Genomic DNA, 24,328 nt, shown 5'->3' on the forward strand with positions numbered 1-24,328 from the left:
GAGTGCTTTACAGCATCATTCATCAAATACAAAGATCCATTAAGCACAATATTACCAGGAGCTTTTTCAAAGCAGTGCGCAGAAATTTAACCATATCATTCCTGTTCATGTAAAAGAAGGTGGAATATCTAAATCTCAGGCCTTGTCCGCGCTTAAAAGCTTTGCTGGTATAGCTCTACAAGTAAACCCTCCAAGTATTGATGCAGTTTATATGGGCAAAAAAGTCCTTCCTATGCCAGTTCCCCCCCAAAAATAAGCTATATTGGTACAAGAACGTTATTTGCTGGTATAATGGGGTCTACACTAGAGCTTTTATCACCATAATTATATTGTCCCCTCCCCTGTAAAAATCACAACATAGCTATGCCAGCAAAATTCTTTTCCACTCTGAAAATTACCCCAAGGTTCTGACTTAACACCATGAAAGGAACTGGATTTGCATGGCACCGCACTACATTCCATCTAATTTAACTCACCCAATCCTAAGTATGGCAAGGACTGTGGTCCCCCATCTGGGATCCTCAGACACACTAGCCAAGGCCAATGTCTCCTGAGTGATTAGGTGGAGGAGATGCAATACTTAGGCTCCACACAGGAGCAGCCACCTTACCCGCCTGAATTCCCCATCCAGTAGTTTTAAGTCAAAATCTTAGCGTTCTGGATTTTTGGTTTGGGTGAGGGTTTTTTTAGCCCTTATGAATCTCATAAGGGACATTTGCATAGACAAAGCTGGGAAGTGAGGTGCTGAAGTTCTCTCCACTATTGGCTTCGCTGGCAGTTCCCAATCCACTGCTCTCTAAAACAGGAGGCTCCAAAGGCAGGAGGCTCCAATAGATATGGCATGTAGTAGTGCCATGCAGTATGAAAATGCCGTCAGCTGATCTGAGATGCTCTATCAGCTTCCCATGGCAAACGGATGGTCTCTCAGCTTCCTCATTATGGGCTGAATTCTGTTGTGACATGAGCTACCATGCAATTCCGAGTACAATCTGGCTGTATAGCACGGAATATGGCCTTATAATCTGATTTTCACTTAACATTCTCGCACTTCCAATCAACACTGCAATAAGCCCCTCTCTGCAGACATCTCTACTCAACCCTCTCCTCTTGACTCCATCAGTTCCCTTTGTGCTCATCTCCAAAGCCTGCTAGCCTGGGAGTTGGAAAATAACAAAAACCCTTTGGTATTTAAACTCCTGATGAAATCAATAAGAGCTTGTGATTGAAAATCAAAGACTTCTCACTGGAGACTCTTAATAGGAATAATGAAAAAGAAAGAAAATCATAAGATGCATGTCTGGTAATTAATTTTTACGTATAATCATTCTGCCTGAAAACACTATGCACTTACACCAAGATACACCTCTACCCTGATATAACGCGACCCGATGTAACACGAATTCGGATGTAACGTGGTAAAGCAGTGCTCCAGGGGGGCGGGGCTACGTGCTCCGGCGGATCAAAGCAAGTTCGATATAATACAGTTTCACCTATAACGCGGTAAGATTTTTTGGCTCCCGAGGACAGCATTATATCGGGGTAGAGGTGTACCGTGAACATTTTCCTTCAAGAATGTTATAAGGTGAGCAAGCATTTTACCCTATTTGCCTATTTTACAGATGGGAACACTGAGGCAAGGAATGTATCCAGTGTCATACAGTGAGTCATCAGCAGACCCAGGAATAAAACCTTAGGAGGTTTACATCGACCAATAGACCAGCTTGCTCCAAATATCTCCTGCACATTTGTCCAAATTAGTCACTGCCAATAAAAGGTCATTTTTAAATCTTAATGAAAGTGGGGGGAGGGGAGAAATAGCAGTATATTTTACTGGTTTTGATATCCCATAATAAAGATGGCTTAAATATTTTTGGAGAAACTAAAAGTTTAAAATTGTACCCTAACAATTTAAGACTATCCACAGTTGCCGGCCAATTACTTGAGACATCCAAAATATACCCCTTGAAAAATATGGTTTATAAAAGAATCACAGAGTTTCAGAAAAACCAATATTACCTCCTCTGAAAGGGGCATTGAACCTAATGAAATAGCTCATCCTCTCACACACACATGCACACGCTTTCCAGGAAGAGAGGCCCATCCTCATAATCTTGCTGGCTCATAGGGTGGTAATTAAGTTGAACAGTGGAGGCATTAGTTATACTTGCCAGAAGAATTATTTGCTTCCTCTTTCAAGCAAAAATAAATTCAGGTTTAAAAAAAAAATGAATGGCTTGAAGAGAAAAATCTTTAAAATGAACTTTGCTTGCTGGGAAATTTGCACATAATTGATCCATCTATAATACTTCAAAATTAGTCAGAAGCAAAACTAATCCAGGCAAAAACTGAAAGAGACAAAAGTGAAAGAGAAGATCAAGCAAACGAGTGGCCTATCAGTTCACAGCAGCAGATGAAGTCTTGGTTCTCCCCATAACCAAGCTCCCTTTGCATCTTTAGATGAGGCAGCTGCAGAACATATTAAACAAAATCCACAAAATGGGCCAAGAAATTAAACAAATTCTACATCTTCCTTGACTAGACATAACGTCCTGAATTTTTACTACTCTTCTGTTGGCTACGTACATTATAGTAGGCAACAAAAAGGTGTCTTGGGCCAAGAAACACCTTAGGCTTTGGACCATTTATTTTATACTCAAGGTATTAAATACAGAGTTCATCTCACACGTGTCCCTTGCACAGGGCAAATTTTCTGCTGCTCTTAAGCAGTCTAGCCTGTTTAGCAAATGAAAAGTTTCCATTAAGGGATTATTTGTATCAGAAACAAAGAGGGGCCCCCCCCAGTATTTGTGCCTGACCGATGGGGTGAATAGACAATTTAGGAAAACAACCTGCCTAAAATGAGGGACATGTAAAAGATCTCGCATTGCAGCTGCTCTTCCTGTTGCTGGAAGGTCACATCAAGGCAAAGAATCTTCAGAGAGTTCCTGAAGGTGAAGACAATTCTGCTCTTGGTGTCAACTCCATCCTCATTTATTGTCTCACTTCCTTTGCTCTCCAACCCTAGCTCCTAAAAAACGCTTTGAGTTTCTCCCCCTCTCTCAGCCTCACACCCTCTTCCCTGCTACTGCTTAATACTTGGACTAATCTCCCTCCTGTCCTCTAGACAACCTCCAGCTATAAATCCTCCTGCAAAGCACACTTTTCCTTCCAGCAGGATAGATGGAACTATAAAACTTCAAGAGTATTCAAACGGTTCTGTCCCTGTCTGAAAGAGGTTGTTCAGCACTGGATATGCCCAGCTGCCTGTTAATATGATTGAATATCACAATGAAGTTATTTAGTTCTGCATTTGTGCCCAGGTTTTTTCCCCACTAACATTTTATTTTGCAGCCAAAATTTAACATTTGAAGTACTGCAACATACAGAGTACACCTGAATGGTAACAGCAAAAACAAAAACACACAATTAAGGGAAAACTAAAGAGTTTGAAATACTTTCCACATTTGTAAAATACTTGGGTTCTCCAGTCCGGTTAAAAAAGAGGGTTTCTTTTTCTTGGAGAAATTCCCCCCTCCCCCATTCTTTGGTCCACATTTAAGTGTGATGAGAAAGGAGGTGCAAATTAGTCTTGCTTAGACACACATACACTCATTCTGTCAAAGTAGAAGGGAAGCTCACGCCTTGCCTACATCAAGAAAGTAGATACTAAGCTATATCAGTATAAGCTCCACTTTGAGGGGTTTGCGCCAGTGTAACTATTGGTGCAGTTACATCGCTGTCCATATTCTGAATGTAGATAAGACCTCACTTGGTGCGTCTTCCTGCCCCCTGGTAAGTCAAATTAAGTTGGGGATTACTTTAGGATACCTTTTCTTTCCGCTCCTTAGAGTGTAAGTTACAACCATTTAAACTGTCATACACTGGCACCTGCAGAATAAGGTGGGTGGGAGTCACAGGGGAAAATGTATCTAACTCACAGCTTCCTTTCACGTCACCTCTGAATTTGGCCCTTTATCTACTGAACTTCTCTTCCGGTCTATTAATTAAGGGCTTGCTGAATTGCTGATGCCCCTGTAGTAAACAGGCAAGGGATTATCTAAGAACACTTTGTTTAGCAATAGTATCCAGCCTCCAAGGAGAGCAAGCATGTCATCTAGATACCATTCCTAGTGCCATTAGAACAATGAGCCAGTGTTGAGGTCTCTGAAAACAAGCTACCCAGCTGTTTTTATATGTTCTGTGGTAATAGAGCAAAGTATGCTCAGAATATTGCATTAGGCTGCATACTGTTAGCAACTAGCAGATTATTTCTGCTCTTTAATACCTGATATGACATGATGTGACATGACGGGTCATTCCCTAGTAATTTTCTTTCTAATTGTGTCTCTAATGAGAAGTGAAATTTTAAATGTACCATATTCCCTTGCATATAGGCGAACTCCCTAATTTTGGTTTATAAAAACTCACAAAATGAATGCCTGGTATAGGAACTAGCCATGCTCCTCTCTGTGCAGCCAATCCCGCATCCCTAGGTAAAAGAAAAGGAGTTGGAGTTGCAGAAGAACCTGTTGATAAGAGGTAAGGAAAATAAGTTGCTTCTGAAACAGCTTCTTCATGTAAAACCCTACCCCACACCTCAGTGCCAAAAAAAATCTGGAAATTATGGCAGAAATGTCTCAGTCCATATAGATGACTGAACAGGAAGTTGTTACAGTGTGTTTCATTAGGTTTACATGTTACTATACCTTTCTCTGCAGCAAAACATTCCAGTAGTATGAACAATATTTTGTATACTCCCTTTTCCTAGGCTGAACAATTTTTTCCCCTCTATAAATAGCGTTACTAAATGGTATTTTAGCTTTAACTCTGTCCTATTTAGGAGCTTTTCACTCCAAGTGTCTCTTGGAGACACACCAGTCTAAAGAGAACATGTTCATAAAGAACATAACATAAGAATGGCCATTCTGGGTAAGACCAATGGTCCATCCAGTCCAGTATGCTGTCTTCCGACAGTGACCAGAGCCAGATGCTTCAGAGGGAATGAACAGAACAGGGCAATTTATCGAATAATCATCCCTGTCACCCAATCCCTCCTTCTGGCAGTCAGAAGTTTAGGGTCACCAGAGCATGGGGTTGTGTCCCTGACCATCTTGACAAATAGCCATTGATGGACCTATCTTCCATGAACCTTATCTAATTCTTTCTTTTGAACCCAGTTATATTTGTGGCTTTGACAACATCCACTGGCAATGAGTTCCACAGGTTGACTATGTGTCGTGTGAAGAAATACTGCCTTATGTTGTATTAAACCTGCTGCCTATTAATTCCATTGGGTGATCCCTGGCTCATCTGCTATGTCAAGGGGGCAAATAACGCTTCCTTATTCACTTTCTCTATACCATTTATGATTTTATAGACCTGTCATATCCCCCTTAGTTGTCTCTTTTCCAAGCTGAACAGTCCCAGTTTTTTTCCTCTCTCCTCCTATGGAAGCTATTCCATACCCTTTATCATATTTGTTGCTCTTCTCTGTATTTTTTTCCAATTCCAATATACCTTTTTTGAGATGGGGCGATCAGAATTGCACGCAATATTCTTATGGGCCTGATCCAAAGCCCACTGAACTCAAAGGAAAACCTCCCACTGACCTTGGTGGATTTTGGACCAGGTCCTATGGGCTGAACTGACTGACCCCAACCTGGGCAAATTGTTTTATTCTTCTTAGAAAAGAAGCCAGAGACAGACAGTGCTACAAGAAAAGGGTACTCTCCTCCCCACCCAGGCCCCAGACTTCAGCTCAATCATCTGAGCAGGCATTGAACGGAAACAGCAGTCTCCAACAATTTACAGGTAGTTTAACATTTTTCGTATCACTTGAAATGCTCACTTTTCACCTTCAAAACCACAGTCTGGAGCTTCCTGAAAATAACAATTATGTAGTGGTATATTTATGTTGGGGAGATGTGTGCTCAGCTAACATAAGTAGATATGATTGACTTCATTAATCTTTTTGATTAGACAGCATAATCTTTTCAATGGCAGCGTTTTATAATGAGACATGCTAAGATTATGAGGTCATGAGAGAAAAAAAGTTAAGAGCTGCAGATAAAAGGGGCAAAATGTTTAAATAGATGCCAAAACTGTAAAGAAAACACTTGAGAAGACTGAACTGCAGAACATGGTACTCACTTAATTACAGACAGTGAAATGGATAACAATAGCAATGGAATTCTAAGAGAATGCTACAAGAACACATTTTTTCATTTTAAAGATGGCCTTAGGAATAAATTATGCACTGACAAGTTTCTGAGCATCCATTCTGCATTATGGGACATGCCAATGAAGGATGGAAGAGTGCAAACATCCTATAGACCGGTGTTAGGTTTCTGTTTGCTTCAGCTGTAGTTTGTCAGAGAGCTGGCATTCATTTTTCCTCTGCCTTCAAATCCACACGTCACCCTGTACAGCTGACTGTAGTAAGTATCACAGTTCCTAATAGAACAATCCACTGAACAATAGCTAACTATAATAAACTGAATAGCAGCAAAGAGTCCCAAAATTAGAAGACCAGCCAAAGCAACAAGCGTGATCTCACTGCATCAATCCACTTAATAGGAATAGTTCCACCCTTGGTATCTTGAAAGGCAACACTAAATTATATATCCCAATTACATATATTTTGCAGAAAAAAAAAACAATGGTTGCCAGCCAAGACTTTATTGATCATTCATACAGACAAGGCTAGAAGGGGAAAAATTAAAAAAAAACAACGTTCTACTTCAATGGCCCCTTCATTGTCTGGGATAAAACAGCTCATCTCTAGTAAGCTAGCAGCTAAACAGAGTGATTACATGAGTCTCCTGAAGAGAAGAATTTATTGGCTTTCTGGATTTCTCTTCTAGAAATAGATTAAAAAAAACAGGAGTTCATACCTAACAACACGGTCTAGAAGTGTGATTTTAAATTATGTATTTTAACACTATAAACAATTTACAACAGAGAGAGAGAGATTCTAAATTATGTTAAGTATCGGGGGTAGCCATGTTAGTCTGCATCTACAAAAACAACAAGGAGTCTGGTGGCACCTTAAAGACTAACAGATTTATTTGGGCATACGCTTTCGTGGGTAAAAACCTCACTTCTTCAGCTGCATAGCCATGCATCTAAATTATGTTGCTTTTCTTGCAATGGGACAAAAAAGAAGTCATTTGCCCCCTCTGAAGAGACCTGGAAAGTTTCATCCTGGTAGCTCTTCATGAGTAAGTTGTTGTACCGATCTGTGGCACATCAGCATTTGGACTAAATCGGACGGCATTTTAAAGCCTCATTCATTTATCTGGAACTCTGCAATCACAAACCCTGGCTGAGAAGCTGGCTGTATGCAAGGCACACAGGACCTGCCACATTCCACAGTGCTGACCACACCATCTAACTGTCATGATTAAATAATATTTTGTGCCAAAATTAGGAAACAAGGGTTGGTTCATCTGTGTGTTAAATTTGTTCATTCCAACTTCTTTATAAAGCCAGGAATATTCTTTGCTCATCTTGGTCGGAAGCGCACACACACACACACACACACACACACACACACACACACTCACTCTATACCAGCAAGCGTATAATACATGACCATTGGCATAGCGTCTTCATGGAAAACAGAGCTTATTAAGGAAAAGGTTTCAAGAGCTTTGCCAAAGAAACCATATGTAATTTGTAAACGATTGCCTTCATTTCCATGACATAAATCCTTCTGCATGCAGTGGTCAACAAAGCTTTGCCTAGTGAGCAAGGTTTACCTGCATTTTACTCAAAAACACGTCCAGGTTACCTTTAAGTAATCATAATTAGGCTGGAAAGAGAACGATTCGAGGTACAATAAGCTGTTGAAAGGACGCTTGACCCCAAAAGCCTACCCCAAACCCAAATCCACTTCCATCGAAATTAACCGAAGCAAGATCAAACCTCCTGAACCCCACATTCACCTGTCCCATCACAGAAAGGTGTTTTGAATACATCGAACCACTTGCCAAGCCCCATCATGTAGTGGGGGCAACACAACCTACACTGACTCAAGACTAGCCCTGGGAAGATCTGACCCTCAGCACAGTTACTGTGTGAGCTCTCACAAGACCTTAGAATATCTTTATGACCATGTGCAATGGAGTTTATGGAACATTTCATGGTAAATCTCTCAAGCCAATGTCTGTTGTAACTGTGCAATGATTGTGAAGCAGAGAAGCCTGTATCTTAGAGGTACTATTGTATTTGGGGCCTGGTGAATGGCTCCTTTACTCCTTTACTGTGAGATCTACTCACAGAACCTTTGCAGGGAAAAGTTCTGGTGCTGATGACCTGGGCCACAGGGGGTTGACTTTTGTATCATTCAGCAGAATATGTACTCAAGATCACAGATCTGCTACCAACCCATGCTGTCAAATCTATTTTCTGCATTTCAGGACAAGATATTGACAGAATATGCCCTTGTCCCTGACCCTCCACATTAAGTGCATCAATTGACACATTGCTGAATATACTGTTCTGTTTCTCATAATACTGGGTTTGATCTACATACTATACAATATTCTGGGCACCCACCCTCACAAAATGTGCCAGGAACATTTAGCAGGCAAGGAACAAATTACACTCACCCACCCAGATCGTAATTGTCCAAAGAAGTTGCTCTCTGCAAAAGAGGGGACAAGCCTAAAAGCAATGTAGCACTGGCTTTCATCTAACTTTAACTACCTGTATTACTAGACGACCAATGGATGTACACAAGGGGATAGGCATTGATATTTCCTGGCAACGTGAGATAATGGTTTCTTTTGAGATGGCCCTTCCAAAAGGCAAAGGCAAGTGGCTCATGAGAGAGCTCCCAATTGGTGACCTCTCACCTGTGCTAGGACAATGGGAAGGGTACAGGGAAATTGGGGAAGGCATCATTAGGGAATGGCTGAGCCACACAGAAGAACAAAAGCAAAGGAAAGTGGAGGATGTAGAAGTTCATATTACAAAGGGGCAGCCTACCTCCAATCTATGCAGACACATACCCAGGGTGTCTTCACTGCAGAGTCAGGCTGGGCTCTTTCCAGGGGTTTGCTCCTAAAGTCCCTCTCTTGTCCATATGCAAAACCCTTTGACCCGAGTGAAGTGATGCTTTCAATCAGGGCCAGTTTCCAAAGAGGACTTCGGGCTAAATCGCTTGAGAACTGATAGTCCCCTCCAGTGCCTTCCCACAATTCTTCCTTCCACGCACCCCATGTGCCCAGAGAACAGACAAATTCTACCACAAGTCACTGAGAAAGAATACAGCAGCTCAACTTGCTGAAGCACAAGGAACTACGGGATGTCCCAGTGACACACATGGGGGAGTGCAGCACCAGTGAGGACACGGTGATTAGGATATGACTTTGCAGTGTGGCTGCTCACGCCAGGGCTATTCCAACCCCAGAAACGATCACCCAAGTTAACTGCAAGGCAGACATACCCCTAAGGAGGTCTAATATATGTCTGGTCAAGTACTGCAATGCATTTATCACGAATAATACATCAATTCCCCTTCTCAACAACAGCAATCAATCCAAATACAATCACGCTGCATCTCAGAAACTTGGCCGTTAGTCACTGCTGTGCAAAACGTAGAATTATCAAGTCAGAAGAGATGGGGAGAATGCTTAAGAACCATGAGCTGTCTCTTGCCAGGAGTTATAAGTCAGTGGAAAGGTTGATACTTTTCCTGGCTAAGAGTGTGTCATTGTTCCAAGGAAATCTGGTAACCTTTTTATATTTTTCCAAAATGGAATTTAAGGTTACTCCCTGGCAAAGGCGGCCAGACACACGCAGCTGAAATTGCAGCTGCTCGTGCTCAGCTATACAAAAAGCTCATTAAACGTCTAAACCACGATTACATTTGATAATTGTTCTGACAATATTTGGCACTCGTTTTTTTCTTTTTAAACCACCACACTTTTAATGCCTCCTTGAAGTCAGTCCTCTCATTAATTTATGATGTTTGTGCAACTTAGCGAATCAGACGAGCGAAACCACAGTACAAATGCCACCTTTATCCACTGCTGTGGAATGTACGTATTGGGTGAAAATTACATCTGATGGCCAAAAGCAAGAAATATGAAGCTAATTTTTCTTGCAAACTATTTCTATCCCTAGTTAAAAAATACCCAGGGCCAAATCCTGTCACCCACAGCGTATTTACTCAGACAAAACTCAAGGGGAGTCTGGCTAGAGTTGGCCTGAGAAAGCACTACAAGATATAACTTCTTCTCATTTATTTCCACTGTTGAAGAATAAGAATCACTCTCACTTTAGATTATGTCGCTTAGTTATACACCATGTCCTAAAAGCCTCATTACAGTTAAAAGGGAAACTAATTATTTATGTAATATCGCAACACCCTGTAGGGTGCGGAGTGCCCTCAACTTCCATTCACATCAATTGGAGTGAGGGCATTTGGCGCTAGGGCTGGCCAAAACCAAGAATTTCATTCAGCAAAAACTGAAAATCTGTTTTCATTCTAAGAGAGAGAAAGAGAGAGACAGATACCCACGCACCCACCTGATTAGGACATTCACCTGGGGTGTGGAAATCCCAGGTGCAAATCCCTACTCTGTGTGATTCATTCAAGGCAAGTGCCCTACCCACGAAGCTATATAGTCAGACTCTCTCAATTCCATTGTGGACTTGAGAATTATTCCCCAAAAAAGTTATGTTGAAACCAATATGTTTCTGCAAAAAGATTTGGTTTCAACAAATCAGCATTCTCCAGTGAAATGACATTTAGCTGAAGGACTCCCAACCAGAACTACCTGGCACTTCTCAATATCAAGCCCTTAAAAATTAATTGAAACAAAGCTTTAATGTTACACAGACATGAAGGCAAATGTACTCTTTCAATTGATTAGAAACGTTATATTCAGCAGGTGACACTAGAAACAGGAGGTATTCCCTCCTTTTTCAAATTCCAAGTTACTCAAGGACAACAGACAGTAATTTCACTATCTTCTAAATTACTCCAGTGACTCAGACACTATTTAATCTCAAATGAGTGCACTGAGTCGATTACTTGCATCTATTTTTCTTATAAATGATGCTCATCCTAAACGTGGGTTTTGGTAAATTTGCCATTGCTATTTTATTATACGCACAGTTTTGGCTGGGAAAGCCTTTTTTGTACCGGGGAAATCTTTCCAAGAAATGACACAAACTTATTTATTTTTCAGAATTTCATCTTTCTAATTTTGTTATTTTCACTCCCACACAGCCCTTTATGTCCTGGCATGGGAACACGGGGTGGCACAGTTATTCAAAAAAATCCAATCTCATGTGCATGAAGCTAATGTGCATCTACGACAGGATACACACTGGCACATACTGGAAGAAGAAAATGGAATTATACAGATGAGGACAGAATGTTTTAACTTTAAGAACCCTTCATTGCTGGTGATGATGCAGGAGTTGGAAATAACTCATCTTGACTCTCAGTTCCCAGGTTGAGTTATCGGTGCTGGCAGCTTTATGACATTACTTGTAAACGGAGCGTGTTTGATCTCAAAGTTATTAAGAGACAAACACAGAGCCCCACAAAGTGATTTTATAGCTTCCCTTCTCAGAACAGACCTGTACTAAGTTGCAGACTCTTTGCATGGTTTAGTGGTTCGTTCGTTTTAAATGTGTGAGAGGAATGAACTTCAGACACAGGCACTTATATATGCACGTTTCTAATTATATAGCTGCAGTCAATCAGGATCTGGTCTATATTAAGCATCAAAACCTTTTTAAAGTTTGAAAGCAGAATGTTTTCATGAAGTTAATACAGCTGACATTTCAAAACAAGCCTTCCACGGGGCTGTGCCCAGACCATTGCATTGGGCTTTTGCTGATTGGCTGAGAGTACATAACACCATGCAGTGCTCCATGAGCTGCATTTGCCACTTGTGGGTTTTCTGGGTGGAATATATTGGTATTACTTTTCTTTAAAACCCTAAATGGTTTGGCTACTGGAGAAGCCAACTCCCTCTCCCCAGGCCAGGCTACAGCACTTGTGATCAGCAAAGATGCTGGAGCTGAAGCCTACTCGGTATCAGAGAGAAGGTGGATGTCAGTAGGGCATTCTCTATAAGGGGCACTGGCTGTATTTTGCTTCTTACCTTGGGATGCTAAAACTTGGATTTGTTAGTATTCCAGGTTTGCAGAATTCCTTCTCTCTAGGGAATTTGGGAAGAGGTGGAGAAGAAGAGGCTGTCATTATTTGCTTTTGGTGGGGGTGCTTTTTATGAATGTATTTTTGGTGTTTTTCTGGAAACGGACCTCCTGGAGTCTTATGATTACATGAAAATCTGAGACCGCTGCCTTTTTTAAGAAAGTTAGTTTCCACTCCCAATGTTTCAGAGAAAAGCCTGGAAATATGACATGAGTGTTAAAGGTTCAAATAACAAACCATGGGATGCATGATTCATCATTGTTTCATGTGTGGGGTCGGCAATATCATGACCACTTTTCCATGGGAGAGCTATTCACTATGATTTGGGTGATCGTCAGGCAAATCAAGCAAGAGTGCCCAGATCTTAAGATGGGCCCACCTTTGGGGATATTCATAAATCATAAACAAATAAAAATAGAGATATAGATAGAATAAGTATTTTTGGAGGGGTGAGGTAGAATTTTAAAATAAATGCACACAAATTCCTGGGCATCTTTATATTTAATCATATTCCCATTTAATAATATAAGTGCCATATAAGACATGTGGTGATACAGGAAACACCCCTCAATTTGCTGAATATACATCAGCCGGGGGGAGGGATAACTCAGTGGGTTTGAGCATTGGCCTGCTAAACCCAGGGTTGTGAGTTCAATCCTTGAGGGGGCTATTTAGGGAACTGGGGTAAAAATCTGTCTGGGGATTGGTCCTGCTTTGACCAGGGGGTTGGACTAGATGACCTCCTGAGGTCCCTTCCAACCCTGATATTCTATGATGCTATGATTTCTCAACACTAAGGCTCAATCTACACTTGGAAAGCTTTGCTGGTACAACTGTGCTGGCATAGTTTACAAGCCAAGCGCTCGTAGCATGGACATTGCTTATACCAGCAAAACTGCTTTTGCCAGCATACCTTATTCCACCATCCCCAAATGAAATAAGCACTGTTTTGCTGGTATAATCTAACGTTTGCCAATAACAGCTCTGTCGGTGACAAATCAGACCTCATCACGCCCCTGACTGACACAGCCATGCTGGCAAGTTTGTGACCTGACCTTTAGATGTCAGGTAGGCATCTGACATCCAAACACACTGTCACTACTACGGCATGCTGTTAATTACATAAGCATTTTATTCTGCCAAGAAAACGGAACGTTCCAATTTCACGAACAAGGGAGGGGTGCGTGATGTCTTATTTTGCAGCCACAGTATTTTCATGAGAGGGTGTCAGAGCGCTGACACCCCTTGAAAGACCACAGGTCATTTCTCCTGGATCAAAGCAGTGCTCACGGCTTACCCATGAAGCAAAGAAAGCAATAAGAGTAAAGCAGCCAAAAGGAAATTAAAATGATCTTGAGGAACAAGGGTAATCTATTTCAAATCATTTCCCATAAAACAATTATCACATTAATGAAATATTTCCTTAATAAAAGCACTTGCAAGGACACGTTAAACTTTCAGGGATATATGATCTCATTACTTTTATAGGAGTGACAAAGATTTAGATACATGCACTGCCACACTTCCTGAAAAAGACACCTCAGGGTAGGTTAGGCCCCAAAGATGGGGGCACATTATTTTGTTTTTAAATAAGAGTTTCAAAACCATACATTGGAGCACTTTTAATGGAAAGTGCCCTTTAAATGAAATGAGTAAACTATTGGTACATTTCTTAAAGGCCAAGGCTCACTGAGTCAAGTGACGATGTGAGAATTTCAGCTTTCAAAATGTGAAAACATGACACAAGTGCACCCTCTGGAACCAGAAGCGGAATAAAAAAGAACCCAAAACTATTATTAATTAATAAAAACCCTCATGATTTTTAAGCCACGTTCACGATTTTTTTGCAGACTTACCTCATGATTTTGGAACTTTGGGGTTAGCAACACTGCAGACAATGCAACCTTGCATGAGAACTAAGTGAGAGTAAAAGCAGCTAGATCAGCCAAGTCTATTGGCACTATTCCCACTGCTGAGCAAAGTGCAAACACACCCCAGAAAGGATTACAAGGAGCTTCAGTGTTTAAAGTTCTATCAGTTTCTCTGATCTGAAGGCAGGTGTTTTTTTCCTTATTGTGTGATTTGCATCATAGTGTCCCTTTAACGCAAAGATAACAGGGGATTTTTTCATTTGTGGTGCTACAAGTGGAGGCCTCAGTTGTCACTCAGCCCTATGTGGACAGGCAGAGAAGTAAAGGGCCTTTCCCCACCCCTGCATGATCCGGCTGGATCACAAATCCAGGTGGAATGGAGAAGGGGAAGAGCAGGCTCCAGGGAAAGCCGGTGCAAAGTGTGTGCGCTGGGGGAGGATGATGGGGGACGGACAGTAAGCTGCATTCTGGAAAAGTTGCAGTAACTTACTATTCCTCCCTGCCCCAGGGCAAGGGGTAACTCTCAGAGAGCCACAATTCCTTCCGGGGCACCTTCTGGGCCAGTGCACGTATCTGTGCCCCCTTACTCTACCTAGCACCGAATTAGCTGTATATAGCATGATTTTTAAAAGCCTCATTCTTGAGAAGCCCAGGAAGCAAAAACTGATCCTGTTGCGCTACTTATTTATTGGCTATGAAATGAAAAATTGCTCTTAACCCTCTGGAAAGCTTAATGTCCATCGTAGCTTTCTCTATGGGTCCTGTAGCATAGCATCTAAGCCCTGAATTAGATGCCCTGGCATTACTCAGTATCACCTGTATCTTGAGAACCTTAAGATGTTAATTAATGAGTATTAAAGTTTGGAGTGTATATGCACTCCCTCTCACTCTCTACTCCAAGGATTGTTTCTAGGGGGAGAAAGGGGAAGGAAAGGATTAGTGTAGGGAGGGGGAAAAAAGACTGCTAACATTTAAATCAATTAAAAAACGCAAACACTCTAATAAATCCAGTTTCATCAATAAAAACACCTTCTGTGTGTTATTAGCAACAACTAAGAGCAGAAGTACATCAATATAAAATGCAGCAAATGTAGTTCCTGTAATTAATACTAGTGAATGTACTACAATGTAAAAACAAAATAATAATAATTAAAAAATCATTCAGATTTATTGGACAGGGTGGGAAATTAAAAAAAACACAAAGCTGTTTTTAAAGATAAACCCTTCATACAGCAGTAACTTTGTTATTCACATTGACTTTCTCAGTGTATAAACCCTGCCAACAGGCCAAAGGTTAATATGGGGGAGGAAGAAAAAGGGAGAGGGAAATCTGATCATTTTTCTTCATCCTTGGATTTAATGCTATAAAGAGATTTTCTCAAAAGCCCCTTTCAGCTAGATCTGAAAATTCTACATGGAGAACGCTGGCTGTTAAGCTGTAGTCTCTTTCATTCGCTTTATTTTCCTGTTAATATTTGGTGCCAAGCTAAATGCATTTCCCCACTAGTTGTAGATCTAGATTTTAAGATTTTGCAACAGTGAAAGAAAAATAAACAATAAAGATCCTTTGTACAACGTGTAAGATCGCTGCAAGTCCGCATTCTACTTACCCCTGCTACAATGATCTATTCTTTCCATGGATGGGATCCCTAGCCAAGGCCTAGCAGTTCCAGGTCTCTCCTTAGTTTCCCAGCAGCTAATTGAAAAAACCTTCCAGGCATCAGCTCCAAAATACAAGAACTTCAGCCTAGCAAAAATCAAATTAAACTCCCCACATTCAGCTCACTTGCTCTCCCCTTTTCCTGCTGCTGCTCCTTCAGATGATCATGCCTATGAATAGCGTTTAAGATCTCCCTCTGTAGCCCTGTTAGCTGTTTCCACACTGCCCATTTCATGCTCAATTTGCACTGTAGAAAAATCAGTGGTGTTCCTTTCCCTCTCTCCCGCTCTCTCATTGGAAAGGTCCCACAAGACAAGCGGTGGAGCTTAACAAGAGCCAAGAGAAACAGAGAGGGAGGGAATGCGTGCGGGGATTGTGTTCGGAGTAGGCATAAAGTCTGCTGCTCCAGCTCAAAAGGCAAAAAAAGTGACAGCAAACTGCCGTCACACGAGCACTGTTTAACTCCAGCTGATTTCTGATCCTTCTTTCATTTCTACTGATATCTAACAGCCCGGACTTACAACCCCATGAAATTTCACTAAAGTCAATGGTGCTGCACAGAGTACAAGTCAGAACAGAATCTGCCCTCAAATGTTTACAATATTACAGCTCTGTTCACTACACAGATTATTAAAAAAAATGAACAGCATTCAAATGATAGAACATCTGCTTTCGAAAACCAAGGAGCAGCCAGAACTGCCCCATTCAAATAATTACCCAAATGTGTTTATATTAAGATGTCAGTTTGTTCAAAGGGTCTGTATTATGACCATGGGGGGGGAGGAGAGGGAGAGAGATACCTAAGTGCTTGGAAATCAAATTATACAGAGTTTTATTCACTACTGGGACTGTATCATTCAGAACCTGCTGGCAGATAAAATTATTATAAGGGAATCATTTCCTTCCACTGGCCCACAGTTTTGGTCTCCGGTTTAAAGTGTACATTATAAGTTAATTGTTTAAAGAACCACTGGCTCTATTGAAGACTGCACTACACAGCTATTGCTGCAATCTCATGGCATTGCTGGTGGTCCATGATATCAGGAGAGAGTAAATGAGCTCTTTGATACTCTCTTATCAGCATTTCAATTCAGCGAGCGGCAGCACGGCATTACCTATTTATTACCCCATGAAAGGGACGGAAATGCAGCTAGCTCTTCCAACACCTGCTACTGTGGCAATTATAATTCCCAGGTTAAAATACAATCACCTGATCACCTTTCCTGACACAACTTCGTTCCTTTATTTCAACACTCTAGTCAAGCAGCATACTGGACAAATTAGATTTTGACTCTTCCACTTCAATCCAAAATAATCTCTGGTGTTCTGTGATATCTATAAAAGGGTGAAATCAGCACTCAGAAACGGCTAGATTACAGTGTCTTCCTTCATTATCATCCATGAGTAGGGCCCTACCAAATTCACGGTCCATTTTGGTCAATTTCACAGTCATAGGATTTTAAAAATAGTAAATTTCATGATTTCAGCTATTTAAATCTCAAATGTCACGGTGTTGTAATTGTAGGGATCCTGACTCAAAAGGGAGTTGGGGGGGGGGGGGCGGCAATAGGGTGGGGGTGTTGCAGTACTGCTACCCTTACTTCTGCACTGCTGCTGGTGGCAGCGCTGCCTTCAGAGCTGGACTGCTGGAGAGCAGTGGCTGCTGGCCGGGAGCCCAGCTCTGAAGGCAGAGCCCCTGCCAGCAGCAGCGCAGAAGTAAGGATGCCATGGTATGGTATTGCCACCCTTACTTCTGCACTGCTGCCTGCAGAGCTGAGCCCTCAGTCAACAGCTGCCACTCTCCAACCACCCAGCTCTGCAGGCAGGAGCGCAGAAGTAATGGTGGCAAGGTATGGTATTGCCACCCTTGCTTCTGTGCTGCTGCTGGCGGGGTGCTGCCTTTAGAGCTGAGCGTGCCCCTGGCCAACAGCTGCTGCTCTCCGGCCACCCAACTCTGAAGGCAGCACAGAACTAAGGATGGCAGTACCGTGACCCCCCCTAAAATAACTTTATGATCCTCCCTGCAACTCCCTTTTGAGTCAGGACCCCCAGTTTGAGAAACGCTGGTCTCCCCCATGAAATCTGTAAAGCATAGGGTAAAAGCACGCAAAAGACCAGATTTAACGGACCACGACATATTTTTCATGGCCGTGAATTTGGTAGGGCCCTATACATGAGCTACTGCAAGGTTCTTCTGATGGTGTAATTCTTCTGTCTTGTGTCTGATTAGCTGAGTTTGTTGTTTTTTTTAATATGTCGTGGCAGAGTTAAGTTCTGGAATAAAGCTGAGTTGGCCTCTTCCCAATTTGCTTACATAGTTAAATTTAACTCTTAATAAAATGCCACCTCACTGTTTACCCCCTTTTCCAGATCATTTCTGAACACGTTGAACTGCACGGGTCCCAGCACAGATCCTTGGGGGACCCTGCTACTTACTTCTTTCCATTGTGAAAACTGACCATTTATTCCCACCCTTTGCTTCCTATTTTTTAACCAATTAGTGATCCATGAGAGGACATTCCCTCTTATCCCATGACTGCTTACTTTCCCAAAGAGCCTTTGGTGTGGGACCTTGGTAAAGGCTTTCTGAAAGTCCAAGGACCCTACATCAACTAGATAATCCTTGTCCACATGCTTGCTGACTCTGTCCGAGAATTGTAATAGATTGGCGAGACATGATTTTCCCTTTACAAAAGCCGTGTTGACTCTCCCCCAACATACTATATTGATCTGTGTCTCTGATAATTCTGTTCTTTACTGTAGTTTCAAACAATTTGTCTGCTACTGAAGTTAGGCTTAGTGACCTATAATTGCCAGAATCAACTCTGGAACCTTTTTTAAACATCAGTATCACATTAGCTATCTGCCAATCATCTGATACGGAGGCTGATTTAAGCGATAGATTACATACAAAAGTTAGTTCTGAAATTTCATATTTTAGTTCCTTCAGAATTCTTTGAATACCATCTGGTCCTAGTGACTTATTACTGTTTAATTTATCAATTTGTTCCAAAACCTCCTCTATTGACACCTCAGTTTGGAACATTCCTCAGATTTGTCACCTAAACAGAATGTTTCAGGTGTAGGAATGTCCCCCACATCCTCTGCAGTGAAGACCAATGCAAAGAATTAATTTAGTTCTCCACAATGGCCTTGTCTTCCTTAGCATCTTGATCATCCAATGGCCTAACTGTTTGGCAGGCTTCCTGTTTGTGATGTACTTTTTAAAAAATGCTATTAGTTTTTAATGTCTTTTGCTAGTTAGACTTCAAATTCTTTTTTGACCTGCCTAATTATATTTTTACACTTGACTTGCCAGAGTTTATGCTCCTTTCTATTTCTGACTTCAAATTTTGAAAGTAACCTTTTTGCCCCTAACTGCCTCTTTTAGCTGTTTAGCCATTGTGGCAATTTTTTTGTCCTCTTGCTGTTTATTAATTATTATTAATTATTATTATTATTATGTAGGGTATACACTTAGTTTGAGCCTCTATTATGGTGTTTTTAATAGTCACCACACAGCTTGCAAGCATCTGACTCTTGTGATTGTTCCTTTAATTTCCATTTAACTAGACTTCTCATTCTTATGTAGTTCCCCTTTTTTGAAGTTATATGCTACTGTGGTGGGTTTCTTAGGTATCACACACAGAGAGATGTAAAATTTAATTACATTATACTATATTCACCTCTTGGACCAATTCCCGTGATTCACTTAGGACTAAATCAAGAAATATGCATCTTTGCTGTATCACAAAAATGTCATGACTTTGAAGTCCCTGTATGTTTCAATGGGGAACATGGGAAATGTCCCTTTCCAGGAGATAAATCCCCCATTTTAGTCCTGCAAGGCTGTGAGACGCCAGATATTAAAGCTGTGACATCATCTTTTTCCAGAGAACGCTGTTACTATCCCAGGACTGCCTCTTTAGGCCCATGCAGAAGGAAGTAGGGGTGGGTTGTTTGAGGTTGCTTTGGCACGTGGACGGTTAGGATAAATCCTGGGGAGGTGGGCTAGTGGGCAGGGTACATGGTGACAATACATCACATAAGCACCCTCCATATATTAACACAGTGGTTTGTTTCACCAACTACTCACACAAGAAACTTCCCACAAAGTCAGGCCTTAGGGCTCTTAACACTATGGACTATGAATTTCAAATAAACTCTCTCCTTTCACACAATTTGTATCCATTTCCTAGCTACGTTGAGCGTGCGCCAATAATCCAAACTGAACCTATAAGCAGCACCTTCACCCAATCCTTGGCCACCTGATTTTCCTGCCCCTGTGCTACATGTACTTTTGCATCCACTACAGTCACATGAGCAGCCTATTCAATCCATTTCACTTCCTTTGTGCTGTTTTTCTGAGTTCACATTCCTTTACTTCCCGCTGAACTCCTCGGTCTAATACCGTGTGACTCAGAGCTGCCATTTCAGCACAAACCCCCTCCCCATCAAAGCATTGCAGAATATCCCTCTAAAATGCTACCATTTTCAGACCTGAAATTACAAGTCAGAACAGCCACTATTGCCTTAACCATTTCTACACCTATAATGTGAATTAATTTTTCTTTTGTTCCCTCTGTCCACACTAATTAACTCAATTTATATTTGAACGGTAACTTGCTTTTTTAAAGCAATTTTACAACTGTTTAATCATATACATTTTCCCTACCCCCTTGTTCTAAGAGTGTCCAACTCCCATGGGAATCCTGCCTCCCACACACAGAGATGCGGTTGTGTCATACATGGAACATTAAAACTGACCTTGCGGTCAAAGTCATCGTTCTATTTTCCAACCCCAGCTTACCAGCAGTGTCCGTGAGCATTTCCTGCACTCTCTGAAGTTACTGGATAAAAAAAAAAAAAACTTCCATACTAACCTGATCAATTTTCTATAATCTAGAAATGCAAACTAATTGTTGTGATTACGGCTAATTCTGGGGTGGAAAACAAAGCTGAAATGCTTCATTGCAAAGACAATCCATCAGAGACCTCACTGTTCTCAAGCACGTATAGTATGTTACTCTATTACTGTACCTCTTCTCCAAAGACCATCTGTTTCTTTACAAAAACACAATAAAAAGCCACACTTTCTTCACTAGCTAGGCTTTTTTTTTTCCTTTAGAAGTTTCTCTTTGTTTTACCAGACACCAAAATACTCCAGTGAATTCCTGTCTATACAAATGCTCAATGTGAGCTAGGAACTAGTGAAATTTATCACGTTTGTAGACTGAAAAACAAAAAGGCAAACAGTACATGAAGCGGAGTAACAAATAACTCAGGGTTGTTGTTTTAAGAAACAATGTAGTGTTTCACTACAAGGAGAAATTAGGAAGGGAAGAATCTTTCCCACCAAAAATGTGTCTTTCAGGCCATTATTTTATACTGGAGAACTTCTCAGAAGTTACTATTTGAAATAAACTAACAAACAATGACAGCATGCCAAGTTGGCACACGCTACAGGACAGTTCCCCCACATACTCAACGAAACAGTCTGACTAGTGGGTGCTGTCACCATGCCAAGCAAATATACATGAGAGAATAAAGCTGTTGCCTTGAAATTTTAAGTTATTACAGCATGAGCCATCTTGCTAGCAGTCTTATTTTTGTGCAAGAAATGGTATTATTCAATAAGCACTGGACTTCTAATTCCTGGTCTCTCTCCATCCTCTTCCTCCATCATGAAGCGGATTCTCAATTCCCCTATGTGGCTCACTCCAGTGTATCTGGTCCTCCCTGATAAAATTTAAAAGTAATTCCTCATGCAGAACTGATGTCTCTTATAATGATTTGTAGACCGACCTCTCAACTGCAAGGGGAGATTGTGGCAGAAAGTAGTGAAGAGAAATCTCTCTGGTCAGAGTGGAAATATGAATGCTATGACAACCAGTGCTCTGAGTTAATCAGTAAAACTGAAAAAAGAAAAGAATAAATACCTGACCATATCACCCATTCACCTCTATTCCTAAACCAACAAAAATGGAACCTTTTCCCAATTAGGCAAATAACATGACTCTCATATACTAGTCTGATTATACCCTGCAGGTACAAGCAGCCATCAGTAAATAGTTACTGTACACACCCATGCACACAGTAAGATCTGATTCTCATTTGCACTTAAGCCCCTTTACACTGCCAGAGTCGTATAAAGAGGCCTTAGGGCAAATGAGAACCATGCCCCAAGGGATCTCTGACTCTAAAGTAGTTTCTTACGTAAAGAATAGAAAATAACTACAGGATCTCAAGTACCGTAGTGTGGTAGATGCTGGGTATTTAATGGTGAGCACAGTAACAAACTATATCTCGGGTTTTTATACATCCCTTTAGGAGTCTGAGGCTCTCCTCCCTTCAACACCTCCCACCCTCTTTCTCTCTTACACACACATTTATCCTGGTTTGAACACACACAGAAAGCCCCATGTCACAGCCATGACTAGGAGGATCTCTTTTTTCCATCAATCACAACCCACACCTTAACAGATTAGCACGCAAAACCCTCCTGCTCCCAACCATGCACTAAGCACATGGTCTCTGCAGCCAGAATTACCACATACTGGAGCTCGACAGCAATGTGATGCAGTGATGACAGTGTAGCAAAATGTGATCACCAAGTGATGTGATGACCTTTTGCAGCTCTAAACCTGAATCAGGAGACTATTAAAAACACACGATGCAGGATGCAGCAACACTAGCGCAATCTCAGCATTATGTTGACAGGGGCACTACCCCCAGCACTCCTACCCTTGACTAAGGCCTATCAACTCTGTAAGAACTCACTGCCTCTACACAGAAAGTAGTGTTGATAGCAATGGAATCTTCAGGTGGTTGTTTAATATTCTGTAGCACAGTTGATTTGTATTACCATACACATATTAACATATAAATATATATTGTCAGTGCACGTTTCAGGAATCTCTAGGCACCCCTTCTTTTCTAAGTACCTATATGACACTCATCATCACAGTACCTGGAGTTGCTCACATTCATAGAATCATAGAAGATTAGGGTTGGAAGAGACCTCAGGAGGTCATCTAGTCCAACCCCCTGCTCAAAGCAGGACCAACACCAACTAAATCATCCCAGCCAGGGCTTTGTCAAGCTGGGCCCTAAAAACCTCTAAGGATGGAGATTCCACCACCTCCCTAGGTAACCCATTTCAGTGCTTCACCACCCTCCTAGTGAAAAAATGTTTCCTAATATCCAAACTAGACCTCCCCCACTGCAACTTGAGACCATTGCGCCTTGTTCTGTCATCTGCCATCACTGAGAACAGCCGAGATCCATCCTCTTTGGAACCCCCCTTCAGGTAGCTGAAGGCTGCTATCAAATCCCCCCTCACTCTTCTCTTCTGCAGACTAAACAAGCCCAGTTCCCTCAGCCTCTCCTCATAAATCATGTGTCTCAGCCCCCTGATCATTTTTGTTGCCCTCTGCTGGACTCTCTCCGATTTGTCCACATCCTTTCTGTAGTGGGGGGCCCAAAACTGGACACAATACTCCAGATGTGGCCTCACCATGCCCAATAGAGGGGAATAATCACTTGCCTCGATCTGCTGGCAATGCAGCCCAATATGCCATTAGCCTTCTTGGCAACAAGGGCACACTGCTGAGTCATATCCAGCTTCTCATCCACTGTAATCCCCAGGTCCTTTTCTGCAGAACTGCTGCTTAGCCAGTCGGTCCCCAGCCTGTAGTGGTGCATGGGATTCTTTCATCCTAAGTGCAGGACTCAGCACTTGTCCTTGTTGAACCTCATTAGATTTCTTTTAGCCCAATCCGTCTAGGGTCACTCTGGACCCTATCCCTACCTTCCAGCGTATCTACCTCTCCCCCCAGCTTGGTGTCATCTGCAAACTTGCTGAGGGTGCAATCCATCCCATCATCCAGACCATTAACAAAGGTGTTGAACAAAACCGGCCCCAGGACCGACCCCATGGGCACTCCTCTTGATACTGGCTGCTAACTAGACATCAAGCCGTTGATCACTACCTGTTGAGCCTGACGATCTAGCCAGCTTTCTATCCTCCTTATAGGCCATTCATCCAATCCATACTTTTTAACTTGCGGGCAAGAATACTGTGGGAGACTGTATCAAAAGCTTCGCTAAAGTCAAGTTATATCACGTCCACTGCTTTCCCCATATCCACAGAGCCAGTTATCTCATCATAGAAGGCAATCAGGTTGGTGAGGCATGACTTGCCCTTGGTGAATCCATGTTGACTGTTCCTGATCACCTTCCTCTCCTCCAAGTGCTTCAAAATGGATTCCTTGAGGACCTGCTCCATGATTTTTCCAGGGACTGAGGTGAGGCTGACTGGTCTGTAGTTCCTCAGGTTGTCCATCTTTGCTTTTTTGAAGATGGGCACTATATTTCATTATTGGATTTTATCCTCACAATGCCACAGGATGGCAGGGAGGTACTATCTCCATTTTACAGATGAGAAACTGAGGTACGGGGTAGATTAAGTGTCCAAGGTCACATAGGAAGTTTGTGGCTGAGTCAAGAATTGAACCCAAAGCTTCTGAATCCAAATCCAGCATGTAATACTACATATGCTGTAACAAAACTGTAGCCACCTAGGACAGTGGTTTTCAACCTGTAGTGGGTGAGACT

The 24,328-nt window shown here is 41.8% G+C and overlaps 1 protein-coding gene across 1 annotated transcript in view; it reads right to left on the reverse strand.

Annotated features, from left to right (window-relative positions):
* The window catches only part of ARHGAP32 (Rho GTPase activating protein 32), a 410,242-nt gene that overhangs the window by 147,623 nt on the left and 238,291 nt on the right, over positions 1-24,328 (reverse strand).

This window comes from Chrysemys picta, chromosome 16 (assembly GCF_011386835.1).
Source record: "Chrysemys picta bellii isolate R12L10 chromosome 16, ASM1138683v2, whole genome shotgun sequence".
Classification (NCBI taxonomy): Eukaryota; Metazoa; Chordata; order Testudines; family Emydidae; genus Chrysemys; species Chrysemys picta.